Here is a 20,074-nt window from a genome sequence, read left to right on the forward strand (position 1 = left end):
GGTCATATTTCTGTTTTGTAAATTCTCACAAACTGGGCTTTAGAGATACAAAACTACAAGCAGTGTGTTTTATATATGTGTCATCTTGTGTTCTACTGACCCTAAAAAGGCAGAGAAATAATTTTAGATGCGAGATGTAGGGTGAGTTCCTCATCCTGCTTTTTGTCCCACATTATAATGGTTAAATGGGAATGGTTCTGCAGGGCCATTATTCCGGGACAGTTCAGCTCCTAATTCATTATGTCCAAAATGGCTTTTACACTTCAGATTTAGATTTATCTGCAGTTGTTTGAATGTAGGCTAATACCAAGAAGATATTCTGCCCGCTCTGGAGTCCTCCACACAACTCTGAGGTCATTATTAGAAGCATACCAGCAAATTCAAAGATTTTTGGGTTTAATCCACCACGTAAGCCCCCTTACCCAATTATGAGGATCTGATTGTGCCTAATCTCATGTGATAATCAACCCTGGTCCATCTATTGAACAGCCACTAGTTGTTACTACAAAGAAGTACTTGGACTATCAAGGCCTTTAGTTAGTTATGGTAGGGACCCTTCTCTGGTCCAGAGACCAAGACAAATCTCCTTGACCTGCAGATGTTTTTCAACAGATCAACTCAAAATATTGCCTATATCCTTGTGTACACTGTGACACCGTACAAAGAAAAGGGTATGATACTTAAGAGAAAGATGTGACCCTGTGCCTAAGAGAAGGATAGTGTTGTAGCCTCTTGGCTCCCATTTCGCTTCAAATGGACTTTAATCCTGCCAAGACAGTCACTGCTCCCAGATCTCTGCTGCAGAACACCCAGCACTGTTTGCGGACACCACAGCCCTTCTGCACCAGTACTGCACACAGAATAAATCAGAATGTTGGTTCTTATATGACTGGCAGGCAATTAGTTTTCTGCCACCTTCCAGGGATTTCCCAACTGCAGCTGCACTAAGCACCACGGATGGAAGCCATTGATTTTGCATTCTACTCCTCAATCCTATCTGCTTTTGGGGATTCAGATGTTTTTTAATCAAAGGCCTAAACTCATAAGCAATCTTTGGGTCTCTGCAAATATGTGACTCTGTGGTTAAAGTCAGAAGTCAAAGCAAGACAACAACTAAGAGCAAGCAACATTTAAACTGAATATTTCTGTCATTCCAACGCTGTTTTTTCATTATACTTCATGGCATTGTTTCCTTTCTATCCTTTAAAAGAAGACACCGAACACTTTTATATTTTTTAATGCTGAGACAAATAAAAGAAACTGATGGGCTGTGAAAACAGAACCAGCAAGGAACACTAAGAACAGAGTCTGGCCTTCAACACAAAAGGGAACTTGCTATAAGATGTGCAACAAGAGCATCCAATTTGCTAAAAGACTTATTCTTCCCTTTTCTTTTTACCCAGAAGCAGACTGTAAAGACAAAATAGTACAGAAGGCCCAGAGTAGTATACTGGTCTCAGCAGCCAAGAATCCCAAGAAAAGATTTTTGTCATAAATAAAGATAAATTTGGTGTCTCCTATTTAGCCTTTCTTTACAAAGCCTGAGCCATAGCCATTTTTCAAATGGATAATTATCTACTAACTAAAAATGCATTTTGAAAATTACTCAAGCCACTTGCGAATCCAGGTTGGATTTACAAACTGTTTAAGCCAAAATGAATGAAAGAAACATGTAAGATGGAGGGTGGGTAAAGCTCAACCTTTTAATTTAAAATTTAAAACAAAAATTTTGGTTGGGTTTTGTTGTTTTAATCTTGAACACTGCTTTGAGATCAAGTGGAACAAAATTTTTATCTCCTTATTTTCAGTCTTATCCAAAATGATAGTTATTGAATGTTTTATCTGGGTGCAGAGAAAAACTAAGAGTTTGTTTTGGCAAGAATGTTTTCTTTGTTAGTTTCAAGCTATCATCCTACATAGTTTCTTTCTTTCAGTTACAGTATCAAAAATTTAGAGCACTAGAACAAATCACAAAATGGTTTTGTGCAATCAGCAACTTCGTTTGACAGAGTCAGAGAACTAGAACAGCAAGGGGGCAGATATGTACTGACAGAGGTCTCTGGAGTACAGTTATGTCTGGCACTTGAACTTCAGGAGCTTCAGAAACAGTGAGAAACACAGGAGAGACAAAAGACTGACATGGCGTAAGGAACTCAATATCAGATAGGGAACAGTATATTAAATCAGAGGCCAGGATAACAAAAGAGGTTCTGGCAATCAAAATTAAGGTGAACTGGCAAAGCTGAACCAGATCAGCTGGTATAAAACCCAGAGAAGATCAAAGGTAATTTCTGCGGTTACAAAAATTAGCAAGCCAAAGCTAGAAGTACTTATTTCAGACTTTATCAAGAACTCTGCAGGCTTCATGTGATGCCTCTGTGTGCCACTGCCACCAGCTCCTTGCTTCTCTGGCCCCTTAGCAAGATTGCTTGCTCCCAGAAACCCACTGAGGTGTTAGTTTTTTGCCCCACAGCAACAGCCTTGCTTGTTGTCCACTTAATAGCCAGCTCCAGTGTCATCAGCATTAGCTGTCAGTGTTATCAAACAGCAATAAAATTGAGGTCTGAGAGTTGTTTTGCAACCACTGCTGGGAGGGAAGAGGGAAGGTTTCGAACTTCACACTCTCTCTAATGCATTTTATATTTCGAGTCTTGCTCTTTACCACCTTTCAGGACATGTTTCCAAAGTCTTTGTGCCCTTTTCTGAGGCTTGAGGAGCAGCAGGTGGAAATGACAGAGGTAGCTACAGGAGTTAGAAAAGAGGAACAGAAAATCTGTGATACGGGAGAGATGACTGAGGCCTATATTTCCACACTTCCCAGCCAATGGCCAGCACAGCTAGGAAGAGACTCCTTCTGTGAACACAGTCAGTAGATCATGAGCAGTACTAAGATTTCATACTGTATTGGCAATTTCAGCTCATAAACCCTTTAGTGTCACTTCATGTTCAGTGCACTTCTGGGATAACTCTAGAGATGACACATCACACACAGTCTCTCTCTGTTCAGCACGCAACTGTCTGTCCCCAGTCCTGCACCCAGATCAGCATCTCCAGGGACAGTTCTCCAGGGATAGGTGGGAAGAGCATCCTGTGAGTGAATGCACTGTATGACTCTGCTCAGGAGTCTCAAGTCCTTGTAGGTTTACCCCCACCCCAGTTGTTACTTTTCCAGATTAGGCAAAAAGAAACCTCTTATAATTACATAATATGACTTGAGTGGGAAAATGTTGCTGCTCTTCACGTACATTAGGCTCATCTTTTCAATTTACAATGTTCAATGCTCAAAATCTGTAAATGACTTGCCTTAATACCTTTATCCCTTAACACATGTAGAACAAAAAATTCAAAGGTTCACTGGGTCTTTTTCAAAATATAGAGGTTGTTTCTGAAATCTGTAAGAAGGACCGCTCCAGGGAAAGTGTATAATAACTCTGGTGGGAAGTCTCTATACTTAAGAAAAAAGAAGTAAGGAAGAATCCTTACATCTTCAGTTTAGCAGATTCACTTGCTTACCTTTGTGGTTTCATTTAACATTTTGATATAAAGCTTGTCGTAGAACAAGTACATGTAGAAGCCCTACAGATCCTGTGTACTGTACATCCATAGCTCACTGACTGTGGTTTTACTTTGGATTCTTGTTGTGACGCTGAAGATGAAAGAACGGGCTTTGCCTGAGAAAAAAAGGAGAAGAAAAAGTAGAGTACAGAAAGGGAAAGAAAGGATGGAAAAACAGTAGGAATGAAAATGTTTGATGCTGTATTTGTTATATTTAATAGGAAAAAAAAGGTAGAAAACTGTGCAAAATCACTTTCTGTCCTCATCCTGATGAATAGGGGAATTGTAGATGTGATTGTGGTCGGATAGGAGGAATACGACTTCAGCACTCTGCAGGGTTCAAGGAAAAAGAAGAGATGTGCTCCACACAATCCAAACAGCTCCTTATGCTGCTCAGAGCGCCTCTGGCAGCAGCTCCCATATGCAGTTAAGATGCTGTTGGATCCAACATAACCTGAGGTACCATCTAGGTCTTTTAACCTAAGCTGCTGAGCTGGTGCTATAGTAGTCCCAGGTCCTTCTGATCCTTCCAGGGACACCACACTAGAAGCACACTAGCACACCACACCAGATCCTTTGCTTCCCGTTCATGGGTTTCTCTAATTAGAAATAGAATGAAAAGCACACCATGAGAGGGAGACAGAGTGCTGTATGAAATGTGTGTAGTTCCACGGGGTTTTTACTTTTAATATGAACCCAGAGATATTCCTGCATGTTTGCTTACTGTTATTGTTTTGACTGCCCATTGACATTAGATTGCCAGAGTTCTATTTCAAATTTAGTAGGTGATGTTTCCTTTGTGTTACCTTTCATCCTGACAAAAGCAGGTCCAAATAAACTTGTCATTGAGAAAATGATCTCTAGTATTTCATATCTTCTGCAATTGCTTCCCTTCCTTCCCCTTATGTCTCTGTCTTTCTGTGGCATCTCCAGTCCTTTTCTTTTGCTTTTTTGTTTTCCCTTATGGCATATCCAGGAAAAATGAAGTAGCATAAAGGCATTAGTGAAGATAAATTAATATATGATTATGAGCATGTCTGTATCTGATGTTGATGATGAGATACAGAGAAAATCATCTACATACAGCAAATCTGACAGCGTTAGGAATCAGGTAAGCTTCCCTGAAATCATCCAGATCCCCATTTGGCCTATCAGCACTTGCTTTCAGCAAAGGAAGTGCATCTTTCCTTTTAAAGAATCACAGAATATGCCAAGTTGGAAGGGACTCACAAGGGTCCTCAAGTCCAAGTCTTAGCCCTGTGCGGGACCACCCCCAAGAGTCACACCATGTCCCTGAGAGTATCATCCAAATGCTTGAACTCTGTTGGGCTTGGTGCTGTGACCACTTCCCTGGGGAGCCTGTTCCAGCACCCAACCACCCTCTGGGTGAAGAAACTTTTTCTAACATCCAAGCTAAACCTCCCCTGACACAACTTTAGGCCATTCCCCACAGGTCCTGTCACTGGTCCCCACAGACAAGAGATCAGTGCCTGCCCCTCCTCTTCCCCTCATGAGGAAGATGTAGACTGTGATGAGATCTCCCTTCAGTCTCCTCTTCTTCAGGCTGCACAGATCAAGTGATTAAGCAGGTTGAAGACTGGAATATGAGGGGCATTTATCTACACCATTGATGTATAGTAAGTCAGTCTTAATGCTGGTTCATCCATGATGGTGAAGTGCAATTTGCAGGATGTTCCCATCTGGCACACAACATCTAAGGACCTCTCCGTAGTATGAGGCAGTGATTTCTGTGAAGCAGTGTTTGAATAGTCACTTAGCAGACTGCTGGTGGGGCAAATATAAATTTATAAGCCCAGGGAGACATGGAAGTGTTATTGCTTCCACAGGAGACAGCTGGTGCCTGCTGGATAAGTTTAGGAACAGTTTCACAGTTCAAACTACAGTGCCATCCAGACCTGAGCTCTGCTTTGACTTTTTTCCTTCCCACGTGAGGAAGGAAAGAGCTCACTGCCAGGCTGACATTTCTTCTCACTGCTGCTGGTGGATGGTTTCCTTGCTGTTTGGAAACTCCAACAGGCGTTATGACTGAGCCATGTCAGGGTGATTGACAGGTTTGTACACACAGCAGGCTGGGGCATCCAAGAAACACTGATGACATCTCACAGACACATGAAAGCAAGAAAGAGAATGGATTTCGTAAGCTGAGGAGCAAGCAAAACAGCTTCAGCCCGTAAGCCTTGGGAAGGCAATGGGGCCAGTCAAGAGTTTGAATTTGGTGAATGGGATTACTGAGATGCATAAAGGGGAGGCAAAGAAGGATGAACAGATGAACAGCCATGGGAAAAGAGAGATATAAGATAAGTGAGACAATTCAAGGAAAACGAAGGAAGAAAAACCACAAAGGAATATCTTAGTCACCAAAGATTGCTGTGAGCCTTGCTCTTCCTTCTTACCCTACCCCAGCTCAGGAAAGAAATTACATTTTTCTCTCATGCTGTTAACACCAGCCTCCCCATAAATAAGAACAACCTATTGAGTTTGCACATTCACAGAGCAGACCAAATCTCTTTCTTGGCTCCATCAGGAGATTCTTATCACTTGCTAACCTTCCAAATGGAACAGTTCTTATATAGGTCTTATATTTACAGCAGGTCTTCCCTAAAAGTACAAACACGAGGTCCTGTCCAGTGGTACAAGTGTCCACTGTCTTAACATTATCCCACCAAGCAAGTGGATAACATGATTGACCCTGAATTTAAGTCATTGTGCTGGTAATTCAGGAGGATACACCAAGTCTGCCAAAAGCTGTGGACTTTCCTTTTGTTTCCATTTGCCCATTGTAAGACGGAAAATAGGAACACCCCTTTCCTCCTTTATTCAATGGGACCATGTACATGGGTAGGCCCAAGAGATGCAAACACTCCTCCTCCGGCTCCGAACCTATGGAATAGAAACAAGAAATTGCAAAATACCTGTACAAGGGTAGCCATGAAACTAGTCCAGACAAATGTGTCCTCTCAGTGGGAAAAAATACTGAAAGGGTAGCCCAGGAAAAAGAATTTTGGTCCATTTTATCTAGTTAGGCTGTAACCACCTGGAGGAAGGGGTTGGCTACCAGTATGGGTTTTATCTGTTAGGGAACTATGATCTCAGTTTTCTCTCTCCTTCCTCTTAACCTTTCCTCCCATTTCATGCCCCAAGAGCTATCATTATGGGTTTCAAAATATTTTCTTGCCAGCATCTTTTGTTAATTTTTTTGTTTGTTTTGGTTTTTTGTCAAGAACATCCAAAGACTCATTCAGAACTGAATATGCATGATGAAATTTCTCACAGTTTGTGTTGCCTTATGTCTGTGTTTTTAGCAAGGTCAAACTTGAGAAAGGATTCTGATTTCTCTTCTCTTGTATGCAAGCTTTGTCATCTTGCCATTTGTCTGTTCTGTTCACTGAGTTTGACTGAAAAAGTCAAGCTCTCTCCTTAGCAAGGAGAATGAATATGGCAAAAGTACCTTCTTTTTCACTGAGATGTTAATAACTGGTTTATTTCTTTGTGTAGACCTGCTTTGCCATCAGATTCAACAGAGCCCTTGCAGATGCAGGCATGGGTAGCATTACATTGACTTTGAGTCAGCCCAGATAAGGACTCCCAAAATGAACCATCAAACTTTCTGTACTGACTTCTAGAGAACCTTCAGTGCCAGCATGTGAGAAAATGCTATGTTGGATCAAGTGGTCAGAGAGAGTGTCCATGTCTAGGCTGAGAATGAAGGCATCACCACAGCGTGATTTACATTGGCCTGTAGTGACATGGGATTGCAAATCAGGGCAGCAGCCACAGCACTGCATCATGCATGCATGAAATACATGTGTGCCAATGGGGAAGGAAAGCAGAAGCCACCTCCTTGTGGTTTGGTCTAGTCCTTTTCTACTTTGGACACTAGCTCTTCCTTGAGCAAGGTCTTGGATCAGGCAACATCCAAGAGTATCTTCTGACCTAGGCTGTTTCCTGATCCTGTCTCAGTGAGGCAAGCTGTAATATGCAGAATACCAGGTAGCTCTCATTTGCTCTACCACACTTTTTTACGGGGAAAATCTAGACATTTCAAAAGTCAGTGATCAAAGTTTGTCTCTTACATTCCAGTCACTATAACTAAACAAATAGATTACATAGGAGAGAACATGTGTCACTGAAGAAGTGAATCAAGGCCACTTATTTATACACTTCACTTTAAGCAACCAGTTTAAAAATCTCAGCATACTTGAATACAAGTGTTATCTGTTGACACAGCTGCTACTCTCTTGCTGTTGTCTCTCAACCTTCTTTCCCCCCGATATAACACCACAACAGAGCTGAAGGTGTCACTGGCAGTGGTGTATGAGGGTTCTCAGCTCCCTTCTTTCTTCCCATGCAGTCAGGGCCCAGGTAACCACCGTGCATAGATTGATGATGCTGCCTCCTAAAAAAACGTGGCTTGAGAAAGGTGGGTAGATTCCCAATGAGCGCAACTTCTTCTTTAGGCTCCCTTATTTAAACATATGCATGGACTGGAGGTAATTTTGATCCACACATCTGGAAGATTTACTTGTATCCTTGGATCTTCTTTTTAAGCCATTTGGATCAAAATTCCTCCAAGTTTCACAGCTGTCTAGATTTATGCAGTAAATAGTGATGGAGCAGCTGTGATAAGAGTTTGAGACACTATAAAATGTGGAGGCGGGATTATATTTCCAAATAGGATGTCCTTCATGGTTTAGTATGGAACTCCTTCAGGGGTGATGAAATTCAGATTTGTGTGCTCAAGGAGAGTCAGATCCCTCTGATACTGCCAGCGATAGTCCCCTTCTTGCTTCCATACCATGTGCAGTAAACCTCCATGGCAAGACAGTGTGTTGTCCAACCAGAAAACTACTGACAGACCTCTTACATTAAGAAGAGAGCACTGACTTTGACACAGAAGGTGATTCCAATTTTGCAACAAAAGTAGAAAAAATTATGCTAAAAGAATCAACTTTTTTTTTTTTAATTTATTAAAAAGCACTGGAAGAAGTTTTTCTGTCTACTTCTTGACATTTCCCTGCTCCTCCAGGAATTCCTATTTAGCCTAATTAGGCTCTGTTTCTCCTTCATTTGGGTTCCATAACTCATTAGCTTCCAGCTGGGCAACTCATGATTCCAGGGTGTCTAATTACCTTCTTCTAGCAGATATCCTGATTGCCTCTGGTCAAAAAATGCTGATCCAGTACCCTCAGCTGATCTGAACTGATCTCAAAATGAGTTGTGTCATTAGCCCCTTCTAATTTCATCCATTCTTTCTACTTATTCCCCTTGGCCAAGATCAACATCACATGTGACCTGATGTGGCAGAGAACCAAGAATATAATACAGTTGGTACCTTAAAGGGGAACACTCAGTAACTCTACTGGTCTGCATTATTTTGATAATATCAAGAAGTTTAGTTTGAAGTTACTGAGGCACACAGACGGATAAGCATTTTCATCTCTTTCAGCTAACCACAGAGGCCAGCTCTTTTTCTCTTCTTTTCAAGAGTGACATTAAATCCATTTTAATCAGGTATGAGACCCTAATTCAATTTTGACTCTTTTCTGGGACTGTCTCCAAAGTTAATTTGTCACAGTCACATTCAAGTTTAGCTCAGTGAGATTCAAAGCAAAGTTTATAATATTCTTTTAAATTTGGGTAAATACATCAATGTACATCCAGACTTTAGTAAGAGGTTCATTCCATTCTTTTTATGGTTCAGTTTATTCAGATTTAATTGACTGATTTTCTTTAAGGGCAAAATGTCTTCAAATGCAAGGACTAACCCTGATTTAACAGTCTACACAGATTGTACTTTTTGTGTACCATAAATGCCCCAGTCACAAGACATCTGCTGTAGCAGGGAAGAATTGCACAGTTCAAATTGTTAAAACAACTCAGGATTGAAGTGCTTTGTTGATCTATTAATGACAGGTACTTAAATGCCAGTTAGCAAAATATATGTTCAGCATGTAATGTCAGCAATACAATAGATAAACCATAAGACCAAACTCTTACAAAATGTTGTTGTATACCTACAAATTTCTAAATATCCTTTTACAGCTAGCCCCAAACTTCTAATCCCATAGATATATACACTCAGAGTTAATTTTCCAGGGGTGGGCTGTGTGGCTACCTCTACATTCAACTGTCAGAGCTAGGTGTTTTCAGTAGCTGGGAATACATGGGTGAGATATCCACAATGTGACCAATGTGTTCTTTCTTTCCACTAGCCCTTTCCTGTCTCTCTTTCCCAAGCTTTATATAAGTTTCACTTGGGCTGCAAAGAATTTTGGAGACACTCCACAGAATAATTTCTTTATTTCTCATTGCTGTAGACTATTTTTCCCAGACTAAAGGCTTCAGCTAAAGAGTCCTTTTGTGAAAAAAAGAGACTTAGCCTCTCCCTCGAACAAAAGTGTCTGCCTATTGTCTGTCATGAATAAAGGCTGCTTTATTCTATTATATCCTCACTAATTACTAATTACAGAAAAGTTCTGTGCTGATATTCTGCCACTCACCACCAGTATGCAACACACTCTGTTAATTTAGACACCTGGAAGTGATGGACTTTGTGCTTCAGCTGTAATCAAGACAGTCCTTCTAAATCATTGCTCAGTAGTTAGTCACTCTGAGTACTGAGCTGATACCACCATCCTAAAACTCCTGTTCTAATTCAGGTGCTTATGGATAAAAGGGGTCAAGAAAGCAGGTGGTGTTGCCATTACCAGATTAGCATTAGTATTTTAGGCAGAACTCTGTATTTATATTGCACTGATATCTTCAGCATGCCAGGGACATATGTTGTGAATTCAGGGATACAGCAGTGAATTCATGCTTGTGGTGTCATCACAAGCACATGAAATATGCTTTTCGGGTGTGGGATTTCATACCTGGAAAGGCGACTTACTCAAGATCACACAAACTAGGTCCAATAAGTGATTAGACTCTGGAAAATACATTTAACCCAAGATACTATGTTTTTTTTTTTCCTGTCAGGATTCTGAGTTTCCAAACTGTAATATTTTCAATAGATGAAGTTCGAATTAAAGCAATAAGGCTGATGTTAATTTTTAAGAATTTCCACACTGAGGACTGTTTATTTACCTCATTTTTTCATTACTTCAACAAACATTTTGATATCCAGTTGTGAAATTGCGTTTCCCTTGAGTTGTTACCTTTCCCCATGAAGTGACACCTTTTCATGTCATTAAAAATTGTGTCATAAAGACCCTGGTCATGGCATAGAAAGGAGACACCATTGTGAGGATAAAATATTTTGCTTTTGCAGCAACCATGTTGTCACAAAACCCGGGTTTTTCCCTTCGTAGCATTTTTGATGGAACATTATTTCTCTTTTGCCTACTTATTATAACCTATGCTTTGAAGTTTTTTCTTTTTAATGAAGATAGCTAACTCTCTGGCTTAAGCATGTTGACCATTTTATTGAAGTTCACATCAGTTTGTCAGCTGTGCAAATCATAGAGTCCTTTTTGCTGACATAGATGCAATATGTTGCATCCTTCCATAAATGAAACGAGAGATTCTGCTGTTAAAAGGATCAGCTGATGCAACACATTTTATTATTTCAAAAGAATAACAACTTCATAAGAATAAATAACACCTCTCCAAAAAGTTACTGCTGCCTCTTTAGGTGCACGCGAATGTGCTCCCTCCCCCTCCCACTCCAAAACTCGGTTAGCTGATATCTTGCCCTGACGTGCCAACAATAGGATAATATGATAGATTAATCCAAGGCAGTCACAATTAATTTCTAACCAGTTTTAATTTAATTTTCCTTTTTACATAAACCCAATTTACCTTTGTGGAGGTGTGACGTGTCTGATTACACACAGAGATGTTGGGAGCAGCCATGCTTGGAGAGGGAGAGGGAGGAAGAGAGAGACGGGAATGAGCTCTGTGCACAATGTGATAAGAGATCAAAGCTAACAGAGCTCCTCAATATTTCTATTAGGAATAATTCAAAAGGACCTTCATTTCAAATGTACCTCTGTAACTGCTTTAATTGCAGAGATAATGACTCTGAATCCTGGTAAAGAAAAATAGTCAGGGGTCAGTTCTCTAAGCAGCAGAAATTACGAAAATTAGAAAGTCTAGTTAAGGTAAATAATCCTTGTAGCCTCCTGCTTCCTCCTGGTTTTAGAGCATTTGGCTTTCAGCTCATGTGAGAGTAGCTGAGCAGTGGATGCTGATGTACATTGGGCCTCTTGCAGGAATCAGAGGTAGGTTTTAAAATGTACTTTGAGCTCTACCATGGGCTTTCTGTTTTGCCTCCCTTCCATGACCTGCTGTACCAGCTCCAAGAACAAACTTTCAAAGCTTTTTCAAATTTCCCTTTCCCTTAGTAACGTAGGCTTGGTTGAGCATGTGTGTGAGTTGATGTGCACATGTGTGTGTGCATCCCTGTGAGAGCCCACTGCTTTACAACTGACTTCTAATTCTTTAAAAGCTTATGGGCCACATTCCCAAAGCACAGTCTGTTTAAATCATTTCACTCAGATGGAATTAGATATTTCAGAACATTGGGAAATTTAGCAGCACTGGTGGCTTTAAATATTGTAATATATTTGAAGACAAAACCTTTCGTTGTGGCTAGGTTTACCCCACGTGAATTCTAAGCAGGTAGTACAGTTTAAAGCACAATCTGTACCTTGGCTGCCATGACACTCCAGAGCAAAGGTTAGAAGAGGAGACTGACAGTGGCTTTAACAGTCCAACACACACAGGCAGCCCAAGGGCCTGGCATGGTAGGAGACTTGTTGCCAAAAGGAGAAAAGGTTTGCACGGGAAAACAATCGTAGCAGTGATACTCCACAGGGATAGGTAGTTCTACACTCAGGCCAACTGGTAATGATCTGCTGGCTTTGAATTTGGTAACTTCTGAGCCCAGAAGCTCCAAGTGATACTGGAGCTGAACTGGAACAGATTGACTAGAGAGATAGCAGATGCCTCATCCCTGGAAACATTCAAGGTCAGACAGGATGGGCCTCTGGGCAAACTGATCTAGTTGAAAGTGTCCCTGCTCATTGCAAGAGGTTGGACTAGGTGGTCTTTAAAGGTCCCTTTCAACTCAAATTATTCTATGATTCTATGATTTAATTATGGTATTTCTCCTCTGATTTTTGTCTCTAAGCAGTAACCAGGACTAGATTAAGTCAGGAGTAGAGCTTTGGGTCTGTTCGGCAAAGACTGAAAGTTAAAGTTATTTCTCATTTGTTCTCTTTCCAGTTACCTCATTAAGATCCCTGGCCATTTTAGAGATGATCACACTGATTCTCAACTCTCTCCATCCAGATGCTTATGAATGCAGAGTTCAGATGGACTGGACAAATCTTTATCTCATTGATTTGATTTCTTCTACTCATGATCTAGCTTAGATCAATTTTATTAATAATACAATTACATTTTTTTACAGTGCTTTACAGGTGGGCTGTGGAGGTTAAAGTGTTAATTTTCCTGTTCTGTCATACATTTCACATTTTTAGACACTAAGAAAAACCTACCTTAATTGCTTCTGTGCCAAGCACTTTGTACTTTGACCATGTTCATTCAGTTCTATCCTTTAAATGTGTTCTGAAAAGCTGAAGGTTGTGACATACCTAATATAACTTTTCCTTCAAGTGGGGTATATGCATATTTTTTGAAGTCCACATGTAAGAAGAATGTCAGATGTTTGGATTTTGCTTTGCATTTGCTATTTTTACTGATGTCTCTCTGTTCAGGGACTAGGTTACTCTGTCCTGTTTCTGTGTCAGTAAAGTCTGTCTGTTGTGCTTGACTAGCATTTATCACTCTTCCCTCTTAGCACTTTTCATTCTTCATTTTATACTCTACCTTATGCATCTCTTCAGCAAAGGAGAAATGGATTATCCTGAGAAAAACAGTGACAAAAACAGAGAAATTAAAATGAAACATAGAGATCTCTACGCCATCCTACCTTCTTTAGTGCCATTTTGTGGAGCCTTACAGAGGTAGAAAAGAATCTTTCTAGTGGATTATTATGATCTGTAATCAAAAAGGTATTTACCTGGCTTAGGTACCTGAATTTGCAGTGTGGACCCAGTGCTTTGATTCCCAAAGTCTTCTTCATGTCATCTTTCAGAATCTTTGCTTATTTCATTAAAGGTTTAGAAATCTATTTAGACAGTAGAAATTGTCACCAGAAAGCAGACGGCAGCCTTGTTCAATACTGCATTTTTATGACATCCTACCCTTCTCCTTTCATTTAGGAGGCCAGGTTTTCTCCTGGATACCTTTCTTATGCATATTTAACCAATGTCAGCTTTCCTAAATTCTCCCAGTAATCTCTCCACCATAAACATATCCAGGCACAAAATGGACTCTTAACTCATTAATCTAATGTTTGGCTTTACTTAATTCTATGACAAAATTCTGCAATTGCATTCATGAGGAAATCCCAAGGGCTTGTTTGGTTCTGATTAAGACCAGTTGTTATATTTATGGCTCCAATCAATAGCATATGGCATTTAGTAGAAATAAGATAAATGTAAAGTATATATACAGCACTTGCATCCAGAGTTCTGAATAGAAAATAAGAAATTTTAGGGTAATTATTTGTAGGGTTCTACACATGCTCCACTTTACCAGGCTTGACTTTGTGCTCCTTTAATGAACTTTTTGGAAAGTTTCGAGAAACCGTATTTGTGTTTGTCTCTTGCCACACAATGAGTGGAAGCTTTAGTCATCAGTTCTAATAAGGAGAGCAAAGGGCACAGTTTTTTACTGAGTATATGAGTTTACTAATAGCAAGACCATCATGAATCTCGGGCTCAGAGGCTGACCTCCAGTGAAGGTAACCAAGACGGTGATTGGATGCTTTTAATTACAATAATTATTTCCCCATTAGACATCAAGACCCTGCTGCCTTCAGCACTACACAGTAAGGCAGCAAAGTGACCCTTGGCTCAAAGAGCTGTCTAAGATGTGGAAAAAATGTCTGCAACATGCACAATAGGGATCACAAGATCAAATCCAGGCTGTTGTGGCTGCGTGACCAGGCATAAGCACAGAACCTCCACTTAGTTTGCTGGTATTGTCCAGCTCTGTGTTAGCAGGCTGCCTCTGTCTCCAGCTACTGAACATCTAGCAAGTGTGTGGAGATGGAGTCTCCACTTCAGCACTGCTCAGCTCATTTATTATTGCTGATATACATGGAGATCCCGAGGAACACCAGAGAGAACCTGATGTGTGGTGCTGCACATTGCAATACGCTCAGTCATCGTCTTTCCAAATCTCCTTGTATTTTTACTCCATAGCAGCTGTCACATAAGATTTACCACTGGTACTGCAGCATTGCTTCCATTTCATATTGCTACAACAGACCTAAGATGGGACATAGCAGCTGACTCTAATTTTCTAAAGCCAAGAACCCTAAAGGTTTGGACAGTCCTATGGAAGGAGCCGGAAGTTCGTAGGTGAGACAAGAGCAAGAGAAACACCCCTTTGAGAGTAAAAAGGAAAATATTTCCCTTAAACAGATGATACTTAATGAGTAAAAACCTAAATGCTGCTTCTAAACACAATGTTTTTTGCTCCCTCTGCTGGCTCTGACATGGCAGCTCAGCAGCACACACCTCTGCCAAAGCAGGCTGCTGGTGGGACTGGGCACAGGGCGCAGTGCGGTTGGTGTCACAGGGGATAGCTGCAGGATTGGGTGCTGACATCTCTGACATTGCACCCACCCTCCCCTTCAGGGAGAAATTAAAAAAAAAAAAAAAAAAACAAAAAAAAAAAAAAAAAAACCCTGAAAGTACATATTTGGTAACAAAGTCAAAAAAACCAACAAATACAGCATTTTACAGTGTGCATCAGGTTTGTGAATCTAATAATTTCTCACTTCAAGGTAAAATTAGTGAAAAAAGAACATGAAGTTTGCTCTCAGTTCACACAGAAAATATTGTTGTGTGACATAAAAACACAGCTAAGAATCTCACATAAATAAACACTACTGCTAAAATAATTTCTTAGTTTAGGGATTAAATCTATTCAGATCTCACCATGGCCATTTCTTCACTGAGCAGTTCTATCCCTGATCCAAAATAAAGATTGAGCTAATTACATTCACAGGTGAAACAAAATCAGGAGGTGTTGCAAATCCCAAGGAGAACAGAAAAGTAATGTAGATTGCATTTAATTCCATGTAGCTTCTTGTACTTGCCCCGTAACTGTCAAAGCTGAGAAAGAAATAGAGTTTGAAAATAAAACAAAATTAGATTCAGCCTGGGAAAATGCACACAGGGGAAAACTCATCTGAAACTAAATTTTTTTTGAGGAAAGGGAAATACTTGAAGAGCTGACTGGTGAGAGATGGATGGTGCGAATGAATAAATGAGTTACGAGTCTGCAATGCAATATGCTGAAGGGAAAAGTCAACGTGATTACAAGATCCTTCCACTTGAGGTTATGCAATCATGCAGGAAAGATTAAAAGATCTAATTTGGCCAAAATCAGGCTGTTGGTTTTGATGGAGTTCATTTTGGCCCAAACGTGTGCCCCAGCATACAGATTTTGGTTAAGTTATGGGGAAAGCAGCATCCACCAAGCATGACTAATTTTCCTGATTCTCTACATCACATAACTCAAAGCTTCACGTAGTCACAGTCAGCAGCACATGTCCCTTGTACCTTGCAAAGGACACAGTGGGGAAGCACTGAGAGTGGACCACAGACAGCTGGTGACAGGGTTTTCCCAGGGATACTGTTGTGGCACTGAAAGACAGAAGACGAACATGGACCAGGCTCACAGATCAGGAATGAGAGGTAAATTTGAATTGCATAAAAGGTGGAGGTTAGCTACCCGTAGCTAGTGTATCTCTAAAGAAAAAATAAACAACAAAATGAGAGGGAGAGATGGATCTACAGGGTGTATGAGTTTAAAGAAATGACAGGTAGATAAACAAAGGATTTGAAGAACCATTAGCAAAAAAAATTAAAAATAACCTAGTAATGATCTTAAATAGACTGCTGAATAATCTCAGTGGAAACAGTAGAAACAGTTCATGTATATAAAACTCCAGGTCAAAGTATTAACTAACATAAAATAAGAGACAATCCTGCAATGGCTGCAGAGATGACAAGACAAGCTGATACAATCTCTAACTCACATTATTCTATATCAAAACATCGCTGAGCACTCAGGAACAGGAGTGAGGCCAAATTTAGCCCTGGTAAAAGAAGATTAATCTGTTCAAAAGACAGGAGATGGTAGATTATGGTGATATGCACTAAGCTCCTGACAAACATTATCACCCAGTAATTCCTGAGCCATACATATGCATTTTAGCTGCTTTTGGGTATTGACAGAGAAATTCAAAATGCAAGATGCCACTCAGTAGGTGGAAAATGTGTTATATCTCTTGATAAGCTAATTCAGCAGTTAATTATCCTGATTCTTTAAAACATGCACTTTGCTTCCAGTTTGATTTTTTTTCTCCTGTCTTCTAACGATTGGGCTTCATCATGCCTTTGCTAAAGAGCCTTCAGACACTTTCCTCCCTGCATAGGCAATGCAGCCTGCAAACTAATCTCCATGAAGTCAAATTAAGGCATTCAATCCCCAAGAGAGACGTGATTTAAAACTCATCCCTCCTGTTGTTTTCTCCTATTGGCTAATTTAAGTAGCTCTCTTCTCAGCATGCTGGCTCTAGTGAATTCTGTTCCTTAGCACCCAACCCTCCAAAGTGTTGTTAAATCAGAAATGAAGGGTTTGAAAGACAGGCACTGCAATGTTCAGTGTTTGCAGTTGAAATACTTTCATGGATCTGTCTCAGGCTTCACAACTCTAAACAGAGAAAACCCTAACTCTATGTACTGATCCTGCTGTATGGATCTTGTCATCTCCACACCCATATTTCAGGAGCATCATATTACCTCTGCTACTCCTCCCCTCTGAGACCTTGCTCTATGGAACATCCCATTGCAAGTTATACAGTGGATATTTAATGCCACTATTTACAGCTGTTCTAATAGAGTACTAGATAGCCATGGACAGGAGCTAATGAGTTGTGAAGAGAACAGCATGAAGTAAATTTTGACATGTTATGAATGGATGCAGTGACATCAGGTTCATAGAAAGTCAGTTTTAAATCAGTGATAGGTTGGGCTTTTGCATATTTGGTGGGTCTCAGTAAAGAGCTGCTGTTTTGGGAATCACCGCAATGTATAGAAAGTTACCAAAAAATTGACAGGGCCTGCCATGGATCTACCAGGTAGGGCAAGAGTCGGTCATTAATGTAAGTAATAACCTATTCAACTGGAAATACCTTAAGGGGATTATTTGACTGAAGCTTGCTAGGAGAACTAGTTCTTTCATGGCTCTGCAGATGGATGAGGCAGCTGGAAAACCTCAGCAGTAAAAGTAAAGAATCAGAAATTCATGGTGGGATATATAAAGTCAAGTGCTTCACAGGCAGACCGGTCTATCTCTAAGCTAGGCTTTGGGTTAGAGACAGAAAGGAGAAATGCAGGATTTTATAGATGAAGTGTTGATTAAGTGTGGCACTAACCAAGCTCAAAAAAGCTAGTCTGGAAAAAGTACAGAGGCACCACAGTCGGGAGACTTAGCCAACCAGCCAGATTGATAGACAGCTCCAGGGAGTGATTCAGCCCAGTTAAGGTCTGATTCACTCCCTAGAAGTGCCAAGCTTTTGATTTAGATCTTGGGTAAGACTGACTCACTCTCTGAAGGTGCCTTTCTCCAAAAGCTTTAGAGGACCCAGAGCACAGAAGGGCCTAGAAGACAACTCTAAGAATTGAATCTGGCCCCAACTGATTTTCATTGCAACCCGTCACGAATAGCTGAGCCTGAAGACAGGTTGTTTGCCTGATGGGAGTCTTGGAAAGGGTGTGTGCAGCTACTGAGGGAAAGAATGTGGTGCTTCCCTGTGAGACAGTCATGACAAGGGAAGATCTAGAGAAGTTATACCCCAGCAAATGGAAACATATGATGCCAATTAGCAGGTATCTGAACATTTCCACTAGGACCATGATTCCAATTAGCAATGCATGAATGCCAAAATTGCCATGTACATTCAGCAATTTTATAGCTATTAGTAAGAATGTGTATTTCTGCTGACTATGAGGAACCAACCAAGAATAGGTAATACCTTGCTGAGTCCAAAACCAATAATGGGTATTTATTCTTTATTTAAGGAAGAATTATTTAGTTGATTTGAACTATTTAGGAGATCATAATTTTTGCCTTTACATATCTTTCTCCTATGTTTTTTGGAAAGCTATCAGGTTAAATATAGCACTGCAGGATGTGGGAGGTGGGTCTTCCTACTTTGTACTGTGCTTACTACAGTGGTGATTAGTTATTTCTCAATACTGCTGTAAAACTGGTTTTGTTACTGCTTATGAGGTGCCACAAGGCTCTTGGATGGACAACACAATGACCTTGTAAAAATTATTCTTTTGATGATGTATAAAGTATATAGATGACAGTCAAGTCCAGTGATTAAATACTGGCTTTTACCTGCTCCGTGAAGAGAAGTACTACACAAAAAATATTTCCTAATTATTTCTGTAGATAAAACTCATCATGACTTTCTCAATTCTTAATCAATACTTTAGAGGCCTTCTGTTTTATAGAACAGCTCATCAATATTTTATTTATTTTAATAATTTATCCTTTATTACAGAACCAGATGGAGCCTGCGGCACACTTGTCCTCAAGAAACCAGAACAAGGAGGAGAAGGTGCCCAGATTCTTCATCACCTGGGACTGAAGACTTGCATTTTCCTCTCTCCTGTCCATATGTCTGCTAAGTCCCGGGTTCAGTCACAAGGACTAACCATACCCAATGGCCTTGCAGTCACACTGTAACCTTGGAATAGCAGGCTTGTGGAGGGGAGATTGTTCTGCTCCCCTTGATACTGATTCTTAACTATGGGATATGCCATCTGTCCCTGCTGAATGGCTCACAACTCTCAGGAGACATTAACACCATTTGCCAGATTTCCCTGGGTGCTCTTTGGACTTGGGGGAAAGGAATAAAATGTTATGATGAAAAGGTCCATTACATTCTTTTCTCTGCAGCTGGGAAGCAGAGTGACAGTCATCTCAGCTGAAGGATCTTGTGTGTATGGTTATGTAAAATTGCCCCTCACCCTCTTTCTGCATGTATTTGTAAGTATGTACGATCCCAATCAAGAAAAGGGAAATGTTTCTTCTTCTGAAATGTAGGTGTGAACTGTGGAGCAGGTAAAACTGGTGAAGAATTGTGTTTTTACTGAGGAACCACTAGGGTGATACTGAGGTAGGATTTCATGCCATCAGATCCAAATGGTATAAGGTGATACTTTCCAGATGTCTAACCAGGACAACAGTAAGATAAAGGTCTCTTTACTAATACCAGTAGATGGAATACAGTTCCAGTGAGTAGCTCGAGGGAAACATTTTTCAGGATCAGCATCAATCATCTTTGTTCACATCTTTTGTACCATTCAGGGAAAATTTGAGAGCATTTTTAGATTTA

Source organism: Lepidothrix coronata, unplaced genomic scaffold (genome assembly GCF_001604755.1).
Source record: "Lepidothrix coronata isolate B3197 unplaced genomic scaffold, Lepidothrix_coronata-1.0 Scaffold102, whole genome shotgun sequence".
NCBI classification, from domain to species: Eukaryota; Metazoa; Chordata; class Aves; order Passeriformes; family Pipridae; genus Lepidothrix; species Lepidothrix coronata.